Raw genomic sequence first — 25,238 nt, forward strand, 5'->3', positions numbered from 1 at the left:
CACGGGGCGTTGGGACAGGAAGCAGAATGACCCGCACCCTTTCATCCCCTTCCCACAACACCAAAATGGGACGAGGTGCTCTGTGGGATAGCTGCCCACAATGCACCACTCCCAACAGCGCTGCAAATGCTGCAAATGTGGCCACACTGCAGCGCTGTAGCTGTCAGTGTGGCCACACTGCAGTGCTGTCCCTACACAGCTGTACGAACACAGCTGTAACTCCCAGCGCTGCACAAATGTAAGTGTAGCCATACCCTTACTCTCAGCTGACAAAGCCCTCCCTGACATCCACAGACAAACCAGATGAGATAGAGCCATGCTCTTCTTGGCTCTGAGTTATGATATTAATCAGCTTAGACATGGCTAAAATATAATTGCCTAGAAAAACATCAGCAGGAAACAGATTCCTAATGCCCATAATAGTATCTCCTTTAAAATCCTCAAACTTGAGGTAAACCTTGGCCAAAGGTACAGTTAGAGGGAATTTGACCAAAGCTAATATATATAAACTCAATATATATATCAACTCAATGTTGATAAATGTAAAGTAATACACACTGGAAAACATAATCCCAACTATACATACAAAATGATGGGATCTAAATTAGCTGTTACCCAAGAAAGAGATCTTGGAGTCATTGTGGATAGTTCTCTGAAAACATCCACTCAATGTGCAGTGGCAGTCAAAAAAGCAAACAGAATATTGGGAATCATTAAGAAAGGGATAGATAATGAGACAGAAAATATCATATTGCCTCTATAGAAATCCATGGTATGCCCACATCTTGAATATTGTGTGCAGATATGATCACCTGTCTCAAAAAAGATATACTGGAATTGGGAAAGGTTCAGAAAAGGGCAATAAAAATTATTAGGAGTATGGAATGGCTGCCGTATGAAGAAAGATTAATAAAACTGAGACTTTTCATCTTGGAAAAGAGACAACTAAGAGAGGATATGATCAAGGTCTATAAAATCATGACTGGTGTGGAGAAAATAAATAAGGAAGTGTTATTTACTCCTCCTGATTACACAAGAACTAGGGGCCACCAAATGAAATTAATAGGCAGCAGGTTTAAAACAAATAAAAGGAAGTTCTTCTTCACACAGCGCACAGTCAACTTGTGGAATGCCTTACCTGAGGAGGTTGTGAAGACTAGGACTATAACAGCATTTAAAAGAGAACTGGATAAATTCATGGTGGTTAAGTCCATAAATGGCTATTAGCCAGGATGGGCAGGGATGGTGTCCCTAGCCTCTGTTTGCCAGAAGCTGGGAATGGGTGACAGTGGATGGATCACTTGATGATTTCCTGTTCTGTTCATTCCCTCTGAAGCACCTGGCATTGGCTACTGTTTGAAGACAGAATACTGGGCTAGATGGACCTTTGGTCTCACCCAATATGGCTGCTCTTACATTTCTCTTACCAGGATGTCTGTTTTCCTTCCCCACCAAACTTTCCTTAACCAAAGTGACTTGGATGCTGTTTTCCTCCAGCCTTGCACACTACGTCATTTACCTTAGGCTTTCTCCATAAATTTTTCACAACCTCCCAAAGCTCAGTCTTGCTAGGATTTCCACCTGCCCTCCTGTTGCCTCTGGGGCAATGGTTCTGGCATTCACTGTGGCAGTGGGGTGTGGATTGTGGGGTTACCTTAATTTTGGCCAGTTTTGCTTTTATGTGCCGAGAGCCCACAAGCAATGGCAGACTACCTGTATTCCTTTTCGGAGGGGGCTTTAAACCCTGGGCTCCCTTGGGTGCGCTTTCATCACCAAAGGTGAGGTTAGTTTTACTTCCAATCCCTTCTTAACCTGGGTGACATGGGGATTTCCCTTCCCCAGGGATTTGTGCCCCACCCATGGGCCCTTGATTCAAAATAATCATCAGCAATTTCTGCAGCTTCTAACACTGTGGATGATTTTTATGTGTTTATTTTGTTGGCCTTTACTTCTTCAGATGGCCTTTACTTCTTCTGTTACTACCCATAACAATTGCTCCTGGACCATCAGATCCGTTTTCCATAATCACCGTCAGACCCCCACCCCCATTATTCGTTTTCTCATAAAGCTACACATTTTATGCACAAAGTCACCATGAGTGATGATGTCAAAACTTCTGAGGTTTCTATATTTCAATTGACAGGGCTCAGGGTAATCTTAAATCTTTTCAATATACTTTTTCTTAGCATCACCCTCCTCCGCATCATTACAGACTTGTGTGGCTTCCCCAGTTAATCTGATCAAGAGGGCAGACATCTACTTATCTGTTGAGATATTGTGCATCCCACATTGCGGGACCAGACATCTTGAGATTAGGGGCTTTGTCTTATATACACAGGTATTTCCCCCCCCCCCCCCCCAAAAAAAAAAAAAAGTATTCTGATTTTTCACACTTGCTGTCTGGTCACCCTAATCCCACATGGTCTCTCAAAGGTGGACAGGAACTCTTCTGTCACAGTCAGTTTCTCTTATAAACTAGGCAGACTGTCTCCCATTCCCTTGTGTAGTGGGTAGGTAGGTGTACTCTCTGCATGAGGAAGCCCCTTTGGCTGTGCCAGTAGTCTGAGCTTCCATCAGCCTCCTCCTCCACTTTCCCCTTGGCTCTGACTGCAGCTAGTTGTTCCTTGCGTCTTTAGTGTGTGCTCTCCTCCACCTTCTCTCTGGTCTCGACTGTGGTGTGGGCTGCCTCAGTCTCCATGATCTGCAATTCGGCTGTCAGTCTCTGGTGCTTGCATTCTTCCAGGGCTCTCAGGGACTGCAGTCAGGCCACTTCCATGTGGTGGTCACCTCTGCCATGCCTGAGGCAGGAGGGGCCTTGGGCATCTGGTCAAAACTTACAGGCAAAGCTCTCAGCTCCTGACCTGGGCTTTATCCTATTAAAGGCTATTCTCCTTCTCCAAATGTTCAAGGTCTTTTGTCTCAAGACCATCGTATGACTGTACTGCACTCATGTCTATTATTTAGTTTTTAAAACTTTCAATAGCAAGTTTAAGCTTTTAACAGCACCCTGGTTATGATCTATAACCTTAATTGACCAGTGAATCCTGCCACAACTGCAAGTTAGGAGGGTCCCAGAGCTTGGGTTCCAGCCCAAGTCTGGAAGTCTACATAGCTTGTCTGGATCCTGTTGGTTCGCGCTTTTGAATCAATGGAAGGTTGCCAAAACCCACTTGGCATAAATTGGATAGTCCTGTGGCCAAGACACAGATTAGGGTTTGGGAGATTTGAGGTGAAGTTTTGGCTCTGTCCATGTTCATACAACATATCTGTGGCAAGTCACAGCTCTCTAGGCCTCAGTTTCCTATCTGTAAGATAGGGATAGTGCTATTCTTGTTCCCCAGTACTTTGTCTTGTCAATATAGACTGCATGCTCTTTCGGACAGGATCTCTCTCACTGTCTATATGTACAGTGTTTGGCACTTGGCTGAGGCCTGGAATATAAATAATTACATCCAAAAATATTCATGTTAAAAGAATGTTAAGATTGCATGTTAAGCTCTGAGAAGATAGGAAATGCCAGAATTGATGTGGCTTGTGGATGAAGCACTGAATGAGGCAGGGATCCTGTGGAAAAAATGACTGTAATTAAAAACTATATTATAATGTACATACACAAGGACACTCAATTTGTTGTAGGTAAGAATGGTTGGAGCATGCTCAGAAAAGATGGAATCTCTGGAGAAATTAGTTGTCAAACTCTAACAAGTCTCTACTGAACATGTGTGAACTGGGATTTTTCCAGAGGTTTATAACTTAGTCAGATTTGAACATATTTTCACAGGAGCAGCAAAAGCAGATCCCTGATACCCTGTTAAATTTCCTACTCCAAAGCATGGCAGGGCTATGTAAGCCTTGTGGCCTGATGCCCTACAGGGTTAGGAGCTCGCTATTGACACCTGCTGGGGAACAGGGAGAAGAACAGACCAGAGATGCTTGAGAACTCCAGAGGGGCATTAGGTTTGGGGAGGGCTCTTCCTGCTGCCATCTGTTGGAAAACAAGGGGAAATAACTGAACCAGGGCTGGCCTTACCATGAGGTGAACTGAGGCGGCTGTCTCAGGTGCCAGACTGTGAGGGGGGGCACCACTAGGACTCAAGACTGTAGAAAATTGTGTCTGCTGCTGGTGCATATGTATTCTCTCTGCTCTAGATGCACAGAGATGGTGCAGTGCTGTGCTGGAGGAAGGAGGGCACAAGAGGCATAACAGGCAGGCAGAAGAAAAGGTGAGAGGGAATAACAGAAAGCAGCAGGAGCTGCAGGGACAGAGAGGAGGAGTAGTCTCTTATGTACCTCTCTAGCACCCTCAGGAGCCTGGACTGATTAACACCAGCTTCTCAGGGAGCTTCCTGTTTCCTGCTGTTTCCCTGAACCCACTTGAGGAGAACAGGCAGTAGTAGGAGCCAGTTAGGCCTTAAGACACTGATATCTTCCCTCACTCAGGCCCTGCTACCAGCCTGCTTATTTTTCCCCTTCAACTGAGTGTTGAAAGCACAGAACAGCAGTCATGAGTGAAAGAAGAAAATGCCCCTCTGGGGCTGCATTCAGAAGAAGAAAGCAAGCAAAGGAAGCTTTTCTATCTAAGCAGGAAGGAGCTCTCCTGAGATACATAGACACAAATGTTCACGGTGAGCCTTCCGGCCCCAGTGAGGATGTGAGTGGTGAGGAGATGCCTGATCTTTCAGTTAGAGTGCAGGTGACCTGGCAGCTACTGCAGCATCCATATCTCCAGCTCAAATGGATGTAACCAAGCACATTCCTGAAGAAAAGTGTAGATCAGAGAAGAGTGTGGTGGAGGAGCAAGAAAGAACTGCTGCTGAGTTTAGTTCCTTAAGTCTACATGATCCAGGACTGTGGACCCACTTGAGCAGTAGCCTGAGGGACTTCGTTGTACTGCATGGGCCACAGCAAGTAAAAAACGTCATGTTCCCCAAAGACAATAAAATTAGAAGTTTCCATCCAACACATTACTGGCATGAAATTCCCAATGGTGACAAAGTGGAGAGGCCATGGCTTATGTACTCAAAAACCCAGACTGCTGCATACTGTTTTTGTTGCAAATTTTTCCAGTCTAACGTTCCAGCCACCTTGGGTTCTACAGGAATAAAGGACTGGAAAAATCTGGGTAGAAATCTGGCATGCCATGAGAAGGTAGCAAATCACCAGAGAGCATTCCATAGGTGGAAAGAGCTTGAGATGAGACTAAGCTTAAAGGCCACCATAGACAGGGCCGGCGCTTCCATTTAGGCGACCTAGGTGGTCGCCTAGGGCACCAGGATTTGGGGGGGGGCGGCAATTCGGCGGCAGGGAGTCCTTCTGCGCTCCAGGTCTTCTGCAGCAATTCGGTGGCGGGGGAGATCCTTCCACACTCGGGTCTTCGGCGGCAATTCGGTGGCGGGGGGTTCTTCTGTGCTCCCGGTGTTCAGCGGCAATTCTGCGGTGGGTCCTTCACTCACTCCGGGACCCGCCGTTGAAGTGCCCCGAAGACCGGGAGCGCGGAAGGACCCCCCCGCTGCCTAATTGCCGCTGACTGGGAGTGTGGAAGGGCCCCCGCCTAGGGCGCCAAAAACCCTGGTGCCGCTCCTGACCATAGATGATGAGCATCAAGAGAAGATTGCATCGAGTCTCTTTACTGGGAAAATGTTCTGAAAAAGGCTCATTGCCATTGTGAGAATGCTTGCTACCCAAAACCTAGCACTGCGTGGCACTTCAGATCAGCTGTATGTGCCAAACAATGGAAACTCTTAAAATTGTGGAGCTGATGGCTAAGTTTAATCCTGCACCCCAGGAGCATCTAAGAAGAGTCCCCACCCAAGAAATGTACACACACCACTATCTTGGAAAAACAATTAAAAATAAGATCATATAGTTACTTGCAACAAAAGTCAAACAGAAGATTGTGGCAGATCTGAAGTCAGCAAGATATGACTGTTATTCTGGACTGCACACCTGACATCAGCCATACGAAACAGATGACTTTAATGATGCGTTTTGTAACACCAACAGAACCTCGTGAAAATGTCCCTCAATGGTGACTGTCAGAGAGCATTTTCTAGAATTTATTGGCATTGATGATACTACAGAGCTGATATGACAAATGTGCTTCTTAAAAAGCTGGAAGATAGGAGAATTGTGACAGCTGACATGAGAGGTCAGGGCTACAATAATGGTGCTAACATGAGAGGAAAGAACAGAGAAGTCCAGACACGGATCCGAGAGTTAAACTCTCAAGCTTTTTTTGTCCCATGCAGTTCTCATTTATTGAACTTGGTGGTCAGTGATGCAGCATCAGATTCTAGTGAGGCTGCTGAATTTTTTAATGTAATTCAAAGCATCTATGTATTTTTCTCTGCATCAACTCATCGATGGCAAAATTTGAAGCAACATCTGGGAACATCCTCTCTGACACTGAAGCCACTGAGTGCCACATGATGGGAAAGTCGAGTGGAGGTGATAAAGCCTATCAAACACCAAATTGGGAAGATAGATGGTGCCAGAATTGCCCTTATGGAGGATAATGCTATGACAGGAACTTTTCATGAGAGAACAGCGGCAGAGGAAAATGGAATCACCAGAAACATACATAATTTGAAATTTCTGCATGGCTTAGTGTTGTGGCATGACATCCTGTTTGAAATGAATGTTGTAAGCAAGAGAGTCCAAGTTGTTGACCTTGTATATCTGGAGCAATGGAACAACTGGACAAAGCAAAGTCATACCTACAGTCTTACTGGTCAGATGAGGGATTTCAAAACATTCTGAAGAGTGCACAGAAGTTGGGAGAGGAACGTCACACTGAAGCTATTTTCCCACCCATTCAAGAATACAAGAGTCACTGAAGAAGACGAAGTGGGACCGCTACACACTGAGGAGAAGTGGGACCGCTACACACTGAGGATGGAAAGGAGGTTAAGGATAACCTAGGCATGGCCCAATATCTAAATAAGTACTTTGCCTCAGTCTTGAATAAGGCTAATGGGGAGCTTAGGGGTAATGGAAGGATGACAAATGGGAATGAGGATATGGAGGTGGATATTACCACATCTGAGGTAGAAGCCATACTTGAACAGCTCAATGGGACAAAATCGGAGGGCCTGGACAATCTTCATCTGAGAATATTAAAGGAACTGGCGCATGAAGAAGCCCGTTAGCGAGAATTTTTAATGAATCAGTAAACTCAGGGGTTGTACCGTACGACTGAAGAATTGCTAACGTAGTTCCTATCTTTAAGAAAGAGAGAAAGAGTGATCCGAGTAACTATAGGCCTGTTAGTTTGACATCTGTAGTATGTAAGGTCTTGGAAAAAATTTTGAAGGAGAGAGTAGTTAAGGACATTGAGGTCAGTGGTAATTGGGACAGAGTACAACATGGTTTTACTAAAAGTAGATCGTGCCAAACCAACCTGATCTCCTTCTTTGAGAAGGTGACAGACTATTTAGACAAAGGAAATGCGGTAGACCTAATTTACCTTGATTTCAGTAAGGCATTTGACACGGTTCCACATGCAGAATTATTAGTCAAATTGGAAAAGATGGGGATCAATATGAGAACTGAAAGGTGGATAAGGAACTGGTTAAAGGGGAGACTACAACGGGTCATACTGAAGGGTGAACTGTCAGGCTGGAAGGAGGTTACTAGTGGAGTTCCTCAAGGATCGGTTCTGGGACCAATCTTGTTTAACCTTTTTATTACTGACCTTGGCACAAAAAGCAGGAATGTGCTAATAAAGTTTGCGGATGACACAAAGCTGGAGGGTATTGCTAACATGGAGAAGGACTGGGATATCATACAGGAATATCTGGACGACCTTGTAAACTGGAATAATAGTAATAGGATGAAATTTAATAGTGAAAAGTGCAAGGTCATGCACTTAGGGATTAATAATAAGAACTTTAGATATAGATTGGGGATGCATCAGTTGGAAGCAACAGAGGAGGAGAAGGACCTTGGGGTATTGGTAGATCACAGGATGACTATGAGCCGCCAATGTGATATGGCCGTTAAAAAAGCTAATGCGGTTTTAGGATGCATCAGACGAGGTATTTCCAGCAAAGATAAGGAGGTGTTAGTACCATAATATAAGGTGCTGGTGAGACCTCACCTGGAATACTGTGTGCAGTTCTGGTCTCTCATGTTTAAGAAGGATGAATTCAAACTGGAACAGGTTCAGAGGCAGGCTCTAGGATGATCCAAGGAATGGAAAACCTGTTATATGAAAGGAGACTCAAAGAGCTTGGCTTGTTTAGTCTAGCCAAAAGAAGGCTGAGGGGGGGGATATGCTTGCTCTTTATAAATATATCAGAGGGATTAATATTAGGGAGGGAGAGGAATTATTTAAGCTTAGTACCAATGTAGATACAAGAACGAATGGGTATAAACTGGACACTAGGAAGTTTAGACTTGAAATTAGATGAAGGTTTCTAACCATTAGAGGAGTGAAGTTCTGGAACAGCCTTCCAAGGGGAGTAGTGGGGGCAAAAGACATATCTGGCTTTAAGATTAAGCTTGATAAGTTTATGGAAGGGATGGTATGATGGGAGAGCCTAATTTTGGCAATTGATCTTTGATTATCGCCAGATAAGTATGCCCAGTGGTTGGTGATGGGATGTTGGATGGGATGGGATCTGAGTTACTGCAGAGAATTCTTTTCTGAGTGCTGGCTGGTGAGTCTTGCCCACATGCTCAGGGTTTAGCTGATCGCCATATTTGGGGTCGGGAGGGAATTTTCCTCCAGGGCAGATTGGCAGAGGCCCTGGACGTTTTTCGCCTTCCCCTGCAGCATGGGGCATGGGTCACTTGCTGGTGGATTCTCTGCAGCTTGAGGTCTTCAAACCACAATTTGAAGACTTCAATAACTCAGGCATAGGTTAGGGGTTTGTTATGGAAGTGGACGGGTAGGGTTCTGTGGCCCACTTTGTGCAGGGGGTCGGACTAGATGATCACATTGGTCCCTTCTGACCCTAGAATCTATGAATCTATTTTGATTACAAGGCATGGGATAATCCCATAAGAGATCCCAAACAACAATTCAAAGTTGAAATCCTTAACCAGGTGCTAGATTGTGCAATACCGTCAGCTGAAGAATGTTTCATGCAGCTCAGGGTTGTATGATATTCCAAAACTCCTCACTGTACCTGAAGAAGACCTACCCCAACAATCCAGGGCACTAGAGACAGTGTTGACACATGATGACATGCGCAATATTGGTGCAAGTGGTATAGGTGGTGAACTGAAAGCCCTTTAAAGATACATTTCAGCAGGATCAACTCCAAAAGCTGTTCTGGAATATATGTGCATAACTAAGACGACCACCCTCTTTCCAAATGCTTTTGTAGCTCTGTACATACTTCTAATACTTTCTGTAACAGTTGCCAGTGGAGAACGCAGCTTCTCCAAGCTGAAGTTAATAAAAACACATCTACGCTCCACAATGAGACAGGAGAGGCTGGTCGGCCTTGCCACCATCTCAACAGAGCATGAGCTGGCCCAGACTGTGGACCTTCAGCAGGAAGCAGTTCAAATCTTTGCAACCAAGGAGGCACGGAAAGCACCACTTTGATTATTCAAACAGATAAAAATGCCAGTGTTTACTATGCAGATGAGAAAAGTTACATTTGCTGTTGAGGCATTTGAAAGTTAAGTGTTACTTAAAATTTTTGAACTGAACCAACGCCTGGCCCATTCTGTCATTTGACACTCTGAGGCATTTTGGTTAAAATACAGTTTGAGTTTAGGGGCAATGAAATGTCCCTGCTGGGAAATGAAAAGGCGAGAAAACAGCACCAAATGCCCCCTGGGGTGAGGGGTCACCATGACCTAGAGCAAGGTCTGGCACCGTTGGATAAGGGATCTGGACAAAGCATGAGCAAGGAAAGAGATTGACTTCCATTTTCTGCTGGGAGTACCTCTGTGATGACACAGGCTTTGCTAAGAGTCCTGTATGCTGTTGATTCCTCTCTGAAGCCTTAGCTCAGAAGCAGCTTCAAGGCAATGGGTGCCTGTGAGGGGATGGCTGATGCAGCTGAGCTGAGGCAGATTTGAGGTGGTGGTGAGGTGGCTGGGTTTGAAGCTGCAGCCTACCTTAGGGACTCTAGTGCAGGCCTTCTGGCCCATCAATCCCAGCTGAAATCACTGCAGCTGTGTCAGGTAACAGAGTCCCTGGAGCAGCTGAGGCAGCACTTCCCTTAAGTGCTGAAGGCTGACCTGTGGGAATTCTTGGGCTCCTTGAACTGGGACAACAAGCTGAGTGCAGGGGAGGGAAGTGGTGAGAAAATGTTGGCTCCAAAAGGAAGATTGCCAAGATGACCTGGGAGATAGGAGCCTTACCTAATATCGTTATCTGCTGTCATTATTTCTCAAGTCTATTCCACCCCCTATAAAGTTTTATTTGTTTTAAACCTGTGCTGTGAGTGGGGATGCATTGCCTATCCAGGGTGCTATATATAGTTTCCCAGGTTTCTGGGCGGGTGCCAGTGGAGTCTAGGTTTTCAGAAGGAAAGCCAAGGAAACTGTCCTCTCTCCTCACTGCTGCCAACGAGAGCAGTTAGAACGTCTCAAAAAACTGTTCTAAGAATTTTTTTTAAGCTGACCCATTTCAGTTGAAACTGCCCCCCTCCACCAAAAAATAAAATAAAATAAATAAAACTCAGCCTTGGGGCAGACATCCGATCATGGAACATTTTAGTCAGAGCAGTTAAAGTTTAGCAAAGTTATAAGCAACCAGTACCAGGGTCTTCTAATGGAAATAATCAGGTAACCTTAACTATTGGCATCACCAGTAATATAATGTGTCACCTAGAATACAGTGCAGTGAACAGATGCAAAATCCTCCTGTCAGGCTATGGAAAAAACAGCCCTGCATCAGAAAACCTCAAGGCCTCATGGTGCAGCTGCTCTCTCTAGCCTAGAGAAATCTGGGTGTCTGTAGGTAGGAGTAAAGAAGCCTCTATTAACACTTCCCAGCTTGGACAGTGACAGCTTTCTTGACCTTTTCAGTGTTTTAATCTTCAGGACGCCCACGGTAGGAAAAAAAAAAAAAAAAGCCCAAAAACACAACAAACCCCTCAGCAGCACCAGTCCCCAGTTCTGTTTTCCACTACCTTGTATATTCCCTCCAGCCGCCTGCACTGAAATGACTAATGGCCTGTGAGCTAGCAGTGGAAATTCTACACTGCTGTGAGTTGATACACAGCAGGGAGGGAAGTTGCTTGAGAATGGGAAGAAGCAGAGTGGGGTCCAGACCGTTGACCTGGGGATAAAAATGCCATAAGCCACCAGAAGCTTATGAATACAATCGCTCCCTTTGGTGCAGTTTGAACTGGTGGTAGCTGTGGTAGGAATTCATGGGTAATGCAGGCATGGCCTAGTAGAGTAGGATGTGCTAGGACAGGTGCTTTTGTGCTAAAGCTGCGTCTGAAAGATGGCCCGATGGGTAGCTCTCTGTTCTGCCACCTGGTAAATGTGAGCTCAGAAGGATCCTTGGGATTGTCAAGCCTTGGCTAAGCTGAAGTTGGGAGGGGCACAGAGTTGTGGGATGGAAAGAGGATGTACTGGGAGAATTGAGCTACTCTTTTGCCTTTTATGTTAGAAATAAGCCTGGACCCAACCCTTGGATCAGATCCCCAACTGCTCCCAACTTTAGCATGTGTTTGGGATCCAAACCTGGATCAAATCTTCATGGTTGGCTTCTCTGGTTCTTCTGAATCTGGACCCAGATCTCGATCTCAGTTTTGCTGCTTGGTCCCAGCCTTATGAAACTAGAACACTGTACTCAACCACTCCCCAGCCCCAAGCTTTCAGAGTAATGCTCTCAGAATCTAAACCCAGTTAGAGTCTCTCTCTAGGGAATCTAAATTCCTTCACACTTTGTGGAGTGGAGTGTCTGGAATCTGGCTTTGAACTTCACATCCTACCCCTTTTTGTAAATGGTGAAGTGACAATCTTGGAACAAAGGCAAATTTCTGGGCATTGTAAATGAAGATTGGGCTCTGGAGGCATTTCAGCTCATTTATCCTAACTCTGAGTAAAATCTGCACTACAAACCGAGCCTGGAGATGCCAAAAACATTCTCGGTTTGCTACAGTTACTGTAATAAAAGGCTTTGTTGCTGACAGGTCCCTGACAGCTTCACTGCAGGCACTGCAATTACCTTGATTTACACTAGCTGAGAATGTGGCCTATAAGATCTGAATCTGTATACTACAACCTTCTCAATGTGTGTGTCTAAACAACTCACTGCAAAGGGATAAAGGGCACAGACAGCGCAGTGATATCTGTATACAATTCACTATATGCAGTGCAGAAGCTATTGATTAAAGGTCACCAATGACGGTATGAGACCTTAGGGGCAGTTTGATCATTCTAACCACATCCTAATAACAGTAGAATAGTGAAATGAACTGTGGGCAGCAAAATATTTCATTAGGACATGTCACATTATGCAGTAGGTCAGACTAGATGACCATAAAGGTTCCTTCCAGCCTATGCATTTATCTCACTTTTATTGTAAATGGAGATTTCAGTAGAGCGATTAAGATGTTGTCCAGTCATCTCCTGGAATCACTCTATCTAAAATCTTGTTACTATAGTATTGCCTATTTGTTAGCCAATAGCACGCTCAGTGCAGTACAAGATGCAAATATCAAGACAGTCCTTGCATGTTGGGGCAGCAGAGTGGTAAAGAACACCCTGTTTGACTCTTGTCTGTGTTACAGCTTCTATCGGTCAGAGAGGACAGGTCTGAAAAATCCAAGTGTAGACCAGGCCAAAGGCAGTCTCCTCAGTAGCCAATGTCCCAGTGGAGCTGGCTTTCCTGGGCATCTCCAACCAGACAAAAGCAGGACACTTCATGCTTATGCCGTAGAGTGGCTCTTTGGCACTGATGGAACGAGCTGAGATATGATGCTAGGCCAGCAGTTCATGCCAAGCTTCCACTCTGTAGCTTTGCAAAGGAAAGTCACTGTGGGCAAAATGACTGCAGAGAACAAAGATCCTCTGTTACCAGGTGGACAGCTGGGACCTGCAAAAGGAGGAGGAGTAATCCAGCAACTATGGTAGCTAGTGGAGCAAGTTAGTCAGCTAACCAGCCAGGCCACAGGAGCTGACTACAGGCCACCTAGAGGATGGAGAAAGCGTCCATGTTACACCTGTGGGCAGATGGGTGACTGATCCCATAAATATAGGGTTTGAAATAACAAATCACAACTTTTTTTTTTTTGGACATAAGGGGTTTTGACCCAACAATTTTTCACAGTAGCTGCCTGCATCAGGGTTCCTCACAACTTTTGAAGCATCTGGCACTGGCTGCTAGTGGTGCCAGGACACAGGACTAACTGGTCCTTAGGTCTGAGCCAGCATGGCAGTTCCTAGGTTCCCTTTTAAGGACTCCAGGTTTCCATCACCCTCCCCCAGCCAGTTTCAATTATTGTGGTAATTGATTTAAAAATACACATTGGCAACTATGTCTGTAACAGACACCAAAAGAGAGTCAGGAAATGTTTTTTGACAAGTAGATTCTTTACTAGGCATATTAATACAGAACTTGATGTATCTTTGTTGACAGATGTGGCCTGCATTGTGCAGGAGGTCAGACTAGATGATCATAATGGTCCCTTCTGACCTTAAAGTCTATGTAGGTATATGAGAGTTATCTTCTGAAATAAATATTTTCTTTAAACAGTCATTTTACAAAATTATTGTAATGACCTGGCCTAAGGTGCTAGCATCCTTAAGGACTGTTCTGTGTCTGTCTGTCATGCCTTGTCCAAAGCCAAGCTTCTATGTGTATTGTAAGGTTTTTGGGTCACACCATTGTAGCGGGAGGAGGTGGGTTGATGCGTCAGCAGTAGTTTGTAGGATAGCAGGTGGTTAGCATGGGGAAGGGATGCCCATGGTAAAGTGTGTGTGTGTCTGTGTGGTTTGGGTCATGTATCTGGTTTGCCAGCCAACACTCCCTTGTCTCCAGAGATGGCATGCACACCCCCCATGCCAGGCACGGGTGGGAGTGCTGGGGAGTGTCAGTGATAGGTGGGAGCGGAGGGGGTGGGTTCAGGCTGGCAGGGAATATAGGAGGGAGGGCCACACCACTAGAGTCAGACATGCACAGAGTAGAGTTCACAGTGAAGTGTTACTATACAGTGCAAGTGAGGTTTTTACATTGCACCATGCAGCAGAAGCATTCATGTGCATGCAAAGGTGTTATATCGAGGTAGAAGTGTATTAGTTATGTATCCACATAATGCTGCCCTCAGGAGCCAAAAAAATCTTACTGTGTTATAGGTGAAACTTACATTGAACTTTCTTTCATCCACTGGAGTGTGCAGCCCCGCCCCCGCCAGAGCACTGCTTACCACATTATATCTGAATTCGTGTTATATTGGGTCATGTTATATCGAGGTAGAGGTGTACATTTGAAACATGCAAAACCCAGGAAAAGGAAGCACTTTGGTGGAAATTACAAATTGTGTGTGGAAAATAATTCTGTGGGGAACAAGGGCGTTGGAGCTTTTGTAGAACTGTGGGAGGCACGGGGGAAGTGGGGAGCAAGGCCAAAGTGGCAGAGGAATGAAAATACCAATTTCCTGAAGAGTACAACTGTAACCTAAATACAAAAATGTAGCCGCATTATACTATTTAAAGGTATAACTATAGTATGAACAAACCAAACAATGAGACAACTTTAGTTCTAAACATCGCTGGGGTGAGGTGGAGGAGGGTGTGATTTCCAGCCTTTTCCTGTGCTAACACAAGCTCTGCAGCAGCTCCCAGGCAGGGGTTTAGCCCTTTCTTCGCACACTCGCCAGCCTCCCTGCTTGGCCTGGGTCCTGGCCCCCGGGGATCACAGGGCCGCTCTATCCCCTAGGTTTTGTGCACAAGACACCAACCACATGTGGTGCTGCTCCTCCTGCAGGGGGCACCCTCCCTTGCTGAGCCACCTCTGTCCAGGCTACAAGGTTGCTGATGTCCCAGCAGTCAGGTTCCTGGCCTGGTGCACAATGCCACCTTAAGGTTTAACCCCTTCCTTCCTGCGCTGGAGCCAGGGGACAGGAGGTGGCTGGGTTATGATGGTAGCCTGCTTGGATGCATTAGCAGCCTTTCAGCAATGTGCAGGGACGAAGGGATGGGAGCAGCATCCCACTGTGGGAGGGGGAGGAAAGGATGAGCTCTGCAAAGACACTCTCCCCTCCCCTCTGCAGCTAGAAGCAGCTTCCATCCCTTCCCACCCACACAGCACAGAAAGGCTGCTGCTGGCAAGGTTCTGGTGTGAACCCTGGCAGAAATCTGGGGGGAGGGCACATAACTTTGCATGGCCCCACCCACACATTGCCTCTGGTCATTTTTCCCCACAGTGCATATGTTTCTCGTGTTAAAAAGTGGCCCCTTAGCTCCCCTGGTTCTGGTACCGGGGAACATCAATTCTGCACAAATTTGGCATTGTGCAGTGGTGCAGAATTCCAGCAAGAGTAACATCTTTTTAACAATGAAGATGATTAACCATTACCACAAACGTCCAAAGGAAGTGGTGGCTTCTCCATCTCTTGATGTCTTCAGATGGAGACTGCATGGCTTTCATGAAGATTGTGTTAGTCAAACAGAAGTAACGGGGCTCGATAAACAGGTAACTGGGTAAAACTCTCTACCCTGTGCTAGCCAGGTGGTCAGACTAGATGATCTAATGATGACTTCTGGCTTTAAAAATCTGAACAGTTTGAATCGTGGCTGTAAAACCAACTCAACTTTGTCAAGCAGCATAAAAATTCCCTGAACTCACTCATTGCCTGATAAAATACATGTAACAATGGCACAGGAAGAATGCAGTCATGTCAAATGTACTACATTTTCATACACTCACCCTGGGAAATTTGAGGTGCTCTTCCAGGAAACTGTGGTTGAAGAAATGAGGTTTTCAGAGAAACAAAATACTGTAGTTCTATTTTGGGAAGGCCAGCACTGCAGGGGCAGTGAGCTCAAAATGAGATTGCTCGGTCACACCTGAGCCATTTGCTCTCCACCAGGGACGCCCTCCTGGCTCAAAGAGAAATAATGAAAGTTGTGGGGCGAGAAGCTCAGTAATGTGATTAATCTTGTTAATAGAATCTCAATTGATAACTGATCTTTTCAGAGCACAGAACAACGTGGTTTTATCCCAATGTTGCAACAGGGGAAACTGAGGCACAACTAGATTTGTTACTTGCCCCATATCACCATGCAAGCCTGCGCTGCTGGACATAAGGCTTTTGATACAGTCTTGCATGACCTTCTGTAGATGAGCAGACTCACCCCTGCAGCACCTCCTGCTGGTGTCTTCCAGGAATTAGCTCAATTCAGCTCTGGAGCACCCTCTGCAGGCTGGTGATCCACTTGTCCTCTGGCCCCCTGTGTCACTCCCTGGACTTGGTGCCCTTTTACCTGGGGTGCTGCCCCCTGGCAGTACCCCCTTTCTCTCAGGGTCTCCCCTCCCCAGGGAACCCCCACCCTCTATCCCCACCTTGCCTCAGTATATGGCTATTGCCAGTCATTGTCTAGCCCCACACTCTGGGGCAGATCACAGTATCAGCCACTCATCACTGGCAAGGAGGGTTTGGACCTGCTGCCTCCAGCTACCCATGGGCTGCCCTCTGCAACCCCCAGTACCTATTAGCCCAATGCTAGGCCACAGCCTGGGGCTTTCCAGGCTAGAGCTCCCCAGCTCCTCTACCTTTCCCCAGCCCTGCTTCACTCAGGTACCTTATGTCCCACTCCCTGCAGCCAGGCCCTGAGAGAGAGAAAGTCCTGAGTGCCTGGCTCCCAGCCTCTTTATACAGGCCAGCTGTGGCCAGATTGGGGCGTGGCCCAGCTGCAGTCACTTCCCAATCAGCCCAGTTTAGAGCTCCCAGCCACAACTTTCCCTGGGGCTGTTTTAAGCCCTTCAGGGCAGGAGCAGGGTAAGCACCCTGCAACACCTTCTCATAAACAAACTAGGGAAATACAACCTAGATGGAGCTACTATAAGGTGGGTGCATAACTGGTTGGAAAATCGTTCCCACAGAGTAGTTATCAGTGGCTTACAGTCATGCTGGAAGGGCATAATGAGTGGGGTCCCAGAGGAATCAGTTCTGGGTCTGGTTCTGTTCAATATCTTCATCAATGATTTAGATAATGGCATAGAGAGTACAGTTGTAAAGTTTGCGGACGATACCAAGGTGGGAGGGGTTGCAAGTGCTTTGGAAGATAGGATTAAAATTCAAAATGATCTGGACAAGCTGGACGAATGGCCTGAGGTAAATAGGATAAAATTCAATAAGGACAAATGCAAAGTACTCCACTTAGGAAGGAACAGTCAGTTGCACACATGCAAAATGGGAAATGACTGCCTAGGAAGGAGTACTGCAGAAAGCGATCTGGGGGTTATAGTGGATCACCAGTTAAGTATGTGTCAACAGGGTAATACTGTTGCAAAAAAAAAAGCCAACATCATTCTGGAATGTATTAGCAGGAGTATTGTAAGCAAGACATATGAAGTAATTCTTCTGCTCTACTCTGCACTGTTTAGGCCTCAACTGGAATATTGTGTCCAGTTCTGGGTGCCACATTTCAGGAAAGATGTGGACAAATTGGAGAAAATCCAGAGAAGAGCAACAAAAATTATTAAAGGTCTAGAAAACATGACCTAACAGGCAAGATTGAAAAAATTGGGTTTGTTTAGTCTGGAGAAGAGAAGACTGAGAGGGGACAAGATGACAGTTTTCAAGTACATAAAAGGTTGTTGCAAGGAGAAGGGAAAAAAAATTGTTCTTCTTAACCCCCAAGGATAGGACAAAAAGCAATGGGCTTAAATTGCAGCAAGGGCAGTTTAGGTTGGACATTAGGAAAAACTTCCTAACTGTCAGGGTGGTTAAGCACTGGAATAAATTGCTTAGGGAGGTTGTGGAATCTCCATCATTGGGGATTTTTTAAGAGCAGGTAGGACGAACACCTGTCAGGGATGGTCTAGATAATACTTAGTCCTGCCTTGAGTGCAGAGGATTGGACTAGATGACTGCTCGAGGTCCCTTCCAGTTCTATGATTCTATAAGCATTTAGCAGCAAAGAATCCTGTGGCACCTTATGGACTAACAGACGTTTTGGAGCATGAGCTTTCGTGGGTGAATACCCACTTCGTCAGATAGGTATTCACCCATGAAAGCTCATGCTCCAAAACGTCTGTTAGTCCATAAGGTGCCACAGGATTCTTTTTGCTGCTTTTACAGATCCGGACTAACATGGCTACCCCTCTGATACTATAAGCATTTAAGCATCATGGTGTCCATTAGCAGAAATCCTCAAGCAGGATTTTTTTTCAGCATTCCCCCCAATTTCTTGGTCTCTGTCCCTACCTATACATCTCCACCACAGTCCATATGGAGCACTCCTCCCTATCCCATTCCACTGATTTTATTTCCTATTATTCCCACTTACAGATGGGAAACTGAGGCACAGGGTAGATCAAATTCTTACCTGGGATTCTTTCAACCCAAAGCTCTTGGTAACTTTACTCTGTGCGAGGAGGTGTCAGGAAGTAAATCAGGGGAGACACAGCTGTCTGACCGATAGATGGCTGGCACAAACAGGACAACATGAGTGCTTTCACTTAAAGCTAAACTTTACTAGTCTCAAGCACTTACACATGTCCGCAACAAGATTAGTAAAACACCCCCAACCCTTGATAATTACTAAAGCTGAGTGTGGCTTTCGAGTGACACAGCCCGTTTGCTGCTGGGGAACATAAGATGCATCCAGAGGGAGAGGCCAGTCCCGAAGAAACGAGTCCCCTTATTTATACATTAGGAATAGAATAACATGTCCCTTAAAGAAACCTTGTTAAGTAAGCAGTTTCAATGATCAAGCAAGAGGCTCCTTCTGATTATTGAATAACCAGGTGTGGGTTTTTCCAGAACTTGCAGCCTTGAGACCTCAATAGACATTCCTAAGGGTATATCCTGCTCTTTTCAAATGTATGTATCAGCAAATTTAACACAATTCTTATGACGGAGGACGAGGAGTCAAGCTGCCCTTCCGGTGGCACCCTAAATCCCCCTCCCTTCCTGCCTTGGTCAAGCTGAGACTTGCTTTTAACAGCTTGCTGACTAGGCTGCCTTTAACAATAAGCCATAGTGGTTTCAGGCACTTTACTGGTTTGCCAAAGTCTCCCCGTACAAAACGACTTGCCCACGGCCAGGCTGGAAATCTGTAGCAGAGTCAGGGATTGACCCCGCATCTCCTGAGTCTCAGTCTGGTGCATTATCCACAAACCCAATCTCACCAGCAAAAGCAGCTCTCTGTTTTGCCCACAGCAGGATCTCTTTGGAGGTAGAGTCAGCTGGAAAGAAGTGTCACTCAGAACAGCACGTAGATGATTTGGGAGATAAGGGACCACTAAACTGTTGGTTTGATGTCTCTATCTATCCAGTTACTTATATAGCCCGTATCATGGTGTTATCTGAGTGCCCCACTCTCATGAATGGCTTTTCATCCTCACAGGCTTGTGGTAGGGAAATGCTAGCCCCACTTTACAGATGGGGAAATGGAAGCATGGGGCAGCTTAAGCAGCTTCTCCAGCATCACACAGGGCCTCTGTGCCTGAGTCAAGAAAAGAAGCCAGGTTTCTTGAATCCCCAGCCAGTACCCGGTCTACTAGGTAATGCTTTCTACACTGTCGACGCACTGACCCTTCATGCATCAGGGGTAAGGAGATTACTGAAGGTCCATGTGGGTCTGACCATTCAGCCCATGCTGCTCTTGTGCTGTGGATGTGCAAGGGTCAGTCCCCAGGGCTGTCAATCCAGCACCAAGGATAAATCTAACAGAACCCCCCCAAAGCCACCTGATCCCCAGTCTGTCAAGCCAAGCAGACAAGTCCAGCCTTGCTCTGGGGAACAGTCAGAGTGCACAGCACTCGACAACAGTGGGTTAGACAGAGAGCAGAAAACGCAAGTTACATCCCAACGTCACATGTGACATCAAAGCAACTGATGTGCTGTGCAGGCAAATGAACTCTACCGCAAATGCAAGGCCTAACCACAGTGTGGGGTGTGGGAATAATCTGAAGTTTCCCCTTCTTGCAAGCCGTGTGCATGAGGCAGGCTGAATTGCTGCCTGTGGCTCCTCTCAGAGCTGGATTAAGGTTTACATGTGGCCTTGATCAAACAAATCCGGGATCAGTGGGAGGTGGGGTTGTGAAATGTGGGGACTCCTTTTGAAAAACTGCCCCCCAAAGCATGCTCTTGTCTTTTGGGGGTGGGGTGGGGATGGGGGTCACAAAATCTAGAGACCACTTTTGAAACAGGGTCCCAAATCCAACTGTGGGATTCTGGGGTTGGGAGGAGGGGAAAGGAGAAGATATGCTGCCTCTGGTGCTAGGAACCCTTGGGAAACATGGAGATCCACCTGTGTCTATGTGGGTGGATGATGTAGTCACAAAAGGCTAGATTCAGGGCCTAATCTGGCAGGAATGCACCTTACCCATGCAAAAGACAGCTGAGGGAAAGCAGGTTGGGAATTTTTAGGGCTGGCTGCCCTGCGTTCATCCCCTCTAGAACACTCCAGGTACCAAGGGGTTTGTGAATTCACATGGGACACAGGAGATCCTGGTTTGAGTCCCTACTTTGCCTGATTTGGAGCAGGAATTTGTGCCTAGGTCTCGTCCACTCCAGCAAAGTGCCCTGACCGCTAGGCTGCTGGGTGTTCTGGGGTGGGCTCTCTCCTGTTTCATTCGATGTGAAATGCTCAGTCATTGGCTGAGGGGCTTGGCCCACATGGTTACAAGGGTGATGGGCTCTCTCTCTCAGTGGTGTGTGCTTGCAGGGAAGGGCTGTCCTGGATTCAGCACCTAACTGCAGAAGAGGCTTATGGCTGAGAATCCCACAGGGAGCGAGCTGCCCAGGGCCCAGCTCAGTGGGAGTCAGGCATTGAAGTAGCTGTGTGGATCAGGGCCCTAAGCCCCACACCTTCCTCTGTATTTCACTCCTGGCTAGCTTAGGCGGCTCCCTTTGCTTGCTGCCTTCTGAGCATCACCGTCTCAGGTGCTTAACTGTCCCCACATGATGCCTGGGAAGCCTAGGTGGGTGCCTAAGTCAAGGCTGGGAATTCCACTGCAGCGCCTACATTCCCTTTGTCACCCTAGCGCCGGGGGCTCAATCCAACTGCTGTGGGCAGAGTCTCTCTGTTGAGTCAGACGGGAGGCAGAGTCCGAGCCCCTTTGGAAACATGAGGCTCTAAACCTGCTTGTCTATTTCTGGGGCTTAGTGGGAGGCGGAGTCACAACATGCCAGGCCCCTCTGGGTCCAGGGGCGGGTTCGTAACTTTACACACAATATTGTTACTCACATTTTGCCATGATATAATTGACCAGCGGATTATTAGTTTTTAAATCATATTTCCCAAGGCATATTTTGTACAAAGCTCATTGTAATAGCGCGTAGGGTGGGAATACAGGGGTGCATTCCATCACAGAGGATTAATGTCTGGGAAATGCTTTGAGATCCTCCATTGAAAGGGGATGTATGAAATGCAAATCTTGGGCCCTGTAGGACTTCACAGGCGTTGCTAGTCTTTACTTTATAGACACTTGGAACTTGATGGACACAGTGGGCATGGCCCTTAGATCACCTGGCTCCAAATGAACAGGCCTAGGGATTGCTGAGCACTTCTGATCCCATCCAACAGATACACACTCAGAACTTAATGAGCACTCTCCCGAGCCAGCGCTAATCCTAACGTATCAGTAAGGCTACGACTGAATCAGGGTATTTTTAGTAGAAGTCATGGACAGATCACAGGCTGTGATATTTTTTATTGCCCGTGGGCTGTCCATGACTTATACCATAAATTCCCCTGATTTAATCTTAGAGGGAGGACTGCTGCCATGGGAGTGGGGAGGGGAGGAGCCCACGACACCAGAGACTGGGGGGAGAAGCCCCAGGAGGACAAAGGCTGCTCTGGCCACCCCAGGATTGCTACCGGGAGCCGCTGAGCTGCGGCTGCTCCCACTGCCCCCAGGACCACTGCTCAGGTGGTCCCCAGGGTCAGCCGCATCGGCTGCTGCTCGGACAGTCCCCAGGGCCAGCTGCCAGAGGCTGCCAGAGCATCGGCCAGTGCAGCTGTCCCTGGGACCGGGGCTGCTCCATCAGTGGCCACTGAGGCTGTCCCCAGGGCCACCTGACCAGCTGCTCGGGTGGCCCTGGGGTCAGTCACACTGGCTGCTGCAGAAGTCACTGAGATCATAGGAAGTTACAGAATCCATGATTTCTGCAACCTCTGTGACAAACACGGAGCCCTACGTATCGGTATTGTTTCTGGTGGCAAAAGAGATGTTTTACTGGATATGTTCAACTGACAACTTTGGCTCTACTCTTCCGCCCCAACCTTTGGAAGTGTTTGAAATCTGAACCCAGACCTAGACATGAATTTTGCATCTACCACCTATCGCTGTAACGGGGAGAACCAAACCCTTGGATCCAAACACAGCTGACTTTTAAGGTATAAAAATGTGGATTCTATTCCCATCAGAGTCTTGTACCACACTCACCACTTTCCAGAGGTGCACTAAATACCATGACTGACAGCTGTCACACATGGTTTCTTCTTTCTCTCCGCCTCTTCCCTGGGGTGAATTGTGTGGGCAGTGTAATGGTTTGGTAGGAGTCCATGGTATGGTTTTTCTTATATTCTGCACTATCTCTAGATGGGTGAAGGCAGGTTGAAGACATGTACCTTGCCCTTGGAGAGGAATGTTTGTGCCAGTCCTTAGTCCCTGGGAGAGTTTGTTCCACAGTCCCAATCCACCCCCTGAGAAAGCTCTGTCTCCTGCACAGACAAGCTTTACCCTTATTGTAGAAAGTACCTGAACTGCAGAGCTGTTAACCAGGGTCCTCGTCCTGGAGCTTTAGGCCATCTTTTAGATACCCTAGGCCCAGGCCACTGAGCACCTGAAAGGTAAGGACCCAGGGCTTGATTCAATGTTCTTTGGGAAGCCAGTGTAGCCAAGAAAGGACAGCGCTGATGTGCTTGTGGTAGCCCATGTTGTTGCTGAGATTAGGTCTTAAGGGTTGATCTCTTTGTGTCCTGATATATTATAGCTGAATCCATATTTTGCAGCATGAGCTCATTTCTATACATAACAGAAGCTGGTAATAGATGACACTGAGCCTTGGCAACTCATCAGAGAGAGTATGCAAAACAAAGCAGATGTTTTCCTTTCTTTATGATCTTAAACGGAAAGAAGTGGCCACCTACTCCATCCACTGGGACCCAATATGCAACTGCTAGCTACCACAATCTTGTTACGCCTTCCAGTCTCATTTCAAAACAGTCTGGTCCTTGCCTTTCCCTTGAGTAGTAAACGTGACTTATTGTAAGACAATGGGTTCATCTCCCAACTTCTTTCTGGTTTACTGGTTTTCCTCCCCCTCTTTATTCTTTTAAGTTCTTCCAATCATTCTGCAAGTAAAGCTTTTGTTTCTGTAGGGCCAAATCCTCAGCTGGTGTAAACAATGTGGATTTGCAGCAGCTGAGGTTCTAGCCCACAAAGCTGATTTGAAACTTTACAGAACCACAGCTCTAAACCTGTGTGAAAGTGGTGTCCATCATCCATATACTCTATCTCTCACAGGCCAGATCCTCAAGCCAAAAATGTAGAATGTTTTAAAGCATGAGTTTCCATGCTCCAGGGGAATTACAGCTTGAACTCCGCTTCTCCCACTGGGCCGGCAGATATTGATTCACCAATGCATTTCCTTTAGAGTAACTTATTATAGTCGCCCCTCCATTAAAACACTGTAGCACTACAACAAACATTGCTTTTCCACCAAGTCCCGTTGTGTTTTATTTACCACTTTTTGCACACACACACTGGTGCAGACATGTGTAATCCACACTCCTCCTGGGTGTGGTGTTCTTTGAGGGGGAAGAGAGAGGCTCATGCACTCAGCTCTAGTGGTGTCAGGTTCAATTACGTCCGTCAATGACCAGGGTCTGTCAGTGTTACACATGCACACATATACTCACTGACTCAGACCTTGCTTCAGCAAAGCAATTAAGCACGTGCTTAACCTTTAGCACATGAACAGCTCCACTGACTATGCAGACGAGTCATCTCCCAGAAAAGTTCAGCAAGTACTTAGGAATGGGTGTCGCAAAGAGGCTTATTGAAAAATCAGTGGGCCTGGGGCAGCAAACCTCCCGCAGGTTACTTGAAAATCTCAGCCTAGGTGCTTTGTTGGGCAGGGGCTTCACTTGGTAGAAGCAGTAACATTTTCTCATACACTTGTTTTCCACCAGCTGACAAATGGAAATGGGTTGAGTTAAATGCAGAGAACAGAACTTTAGGGAGCTGGGCTCTGAACTTTGCAGATGACCCCTAGCTTTATGAAGCACTGAGCCAGAAGCCTTGGTCAGAAAATCCCTGACACTTGGAAAATTTGGCTTTGGGCCCTGTGCCTTGTTGAAAGATCTGACTTGTCAGGAGAGAGATTGCATCAAGGGTGCCTGTTGCTAAAAATTGAGCTGCTCTGCCAGTTTGTGGTGTGCTTTGGCCAGACTGCAGAAGCAATTGGGTTTCCTGTTGCTGGCAGAGGATGAAAGATTATAGATGCTCTTTCAAAATGAGAGCAGGAAGGGAAAACGTGCAGAAGATTCTGGGGGTTTTCTTTTTGAAGGGCATGTCTGGGTATGTTCATTCTAGAGGGAAGATGTAGGGGAGACATGAAAGATGCCTCCAGGCATGTAGAAGGGATTTGATCCAGAGGACCAAACTCGTTCCTTTCCCATTAGGCGGTGGAGGGAGACTAGATAGGTGGGGCAGGGAGAAGTGAGGTTAAGCATTAGAAGATGTAGCATCCCAGCATCAAGGGACATGGCTGACTGGCTGAGAATGAGGTCCTGCCATGTCCTGCCATGAGGGCAGGGGACTGGACTCGATGACCTCTCGAGGTCCCTTCCAGTCCTAGAGTCTATGAGTCTATGAGGTCTGTGGTGTACAAGCCCTTTGATACAGAAGCAACAGGCTAATGCTGAGTGCTTTGGCAAACCTCACCCTGAGTAATTTGCATGGAGTCACACTGGAAGTCTGTGGCAGAGCTAGACCTTGAGCCCAGTGTCACGTTATTGATTTGAACTGGGACCACATAGAACATGGTTGCAACCAAAGTCATGTAGTGGCACCAAATCTTGTATAAAGGGGGTCAAATGAGGTGTTTAAGACCAGATTATAGGTTGCGGGTTATAAT

At 46.6% G+C, this 25,238-nt stretch overlaps 1 long non-coding RNA gene across 1 annotated transcript; it reads left to right on the forward strand.

The window, feature by feature from the left end:
- The first annotated feature begins 11,306 nt into the window (after positions 1–11,306).
- Positions 11,307–25,206, forward strand: LOC115655927. The gene is made up of 3 exons (XR_004001538.1): positions 11,307–11,317; positions 18,185–18,192; positions 25,102–25,206. It is a non-coding gene; the product is annotated as an uncharacterized LOC115655927 (long non-coding RNA).
- Positions 25,207–25,238: the final 32 nt, after the last annotated feature.

Source organism: Gopherus evgoodei, chromosome 8 (genome assembly GCF_007399415.2).
Source record: "Gopherus evgoodei ecotype Sinaloan lineage chromosome 8, rGopEvg1_v1.p, whole genome shotgun sequence".
Classification (NCBI taxonomy): Eukaryota; Metazoa; Chordata; order Testudines; family Testudinidae; genus Gopherus; species Gopherus evgoodei.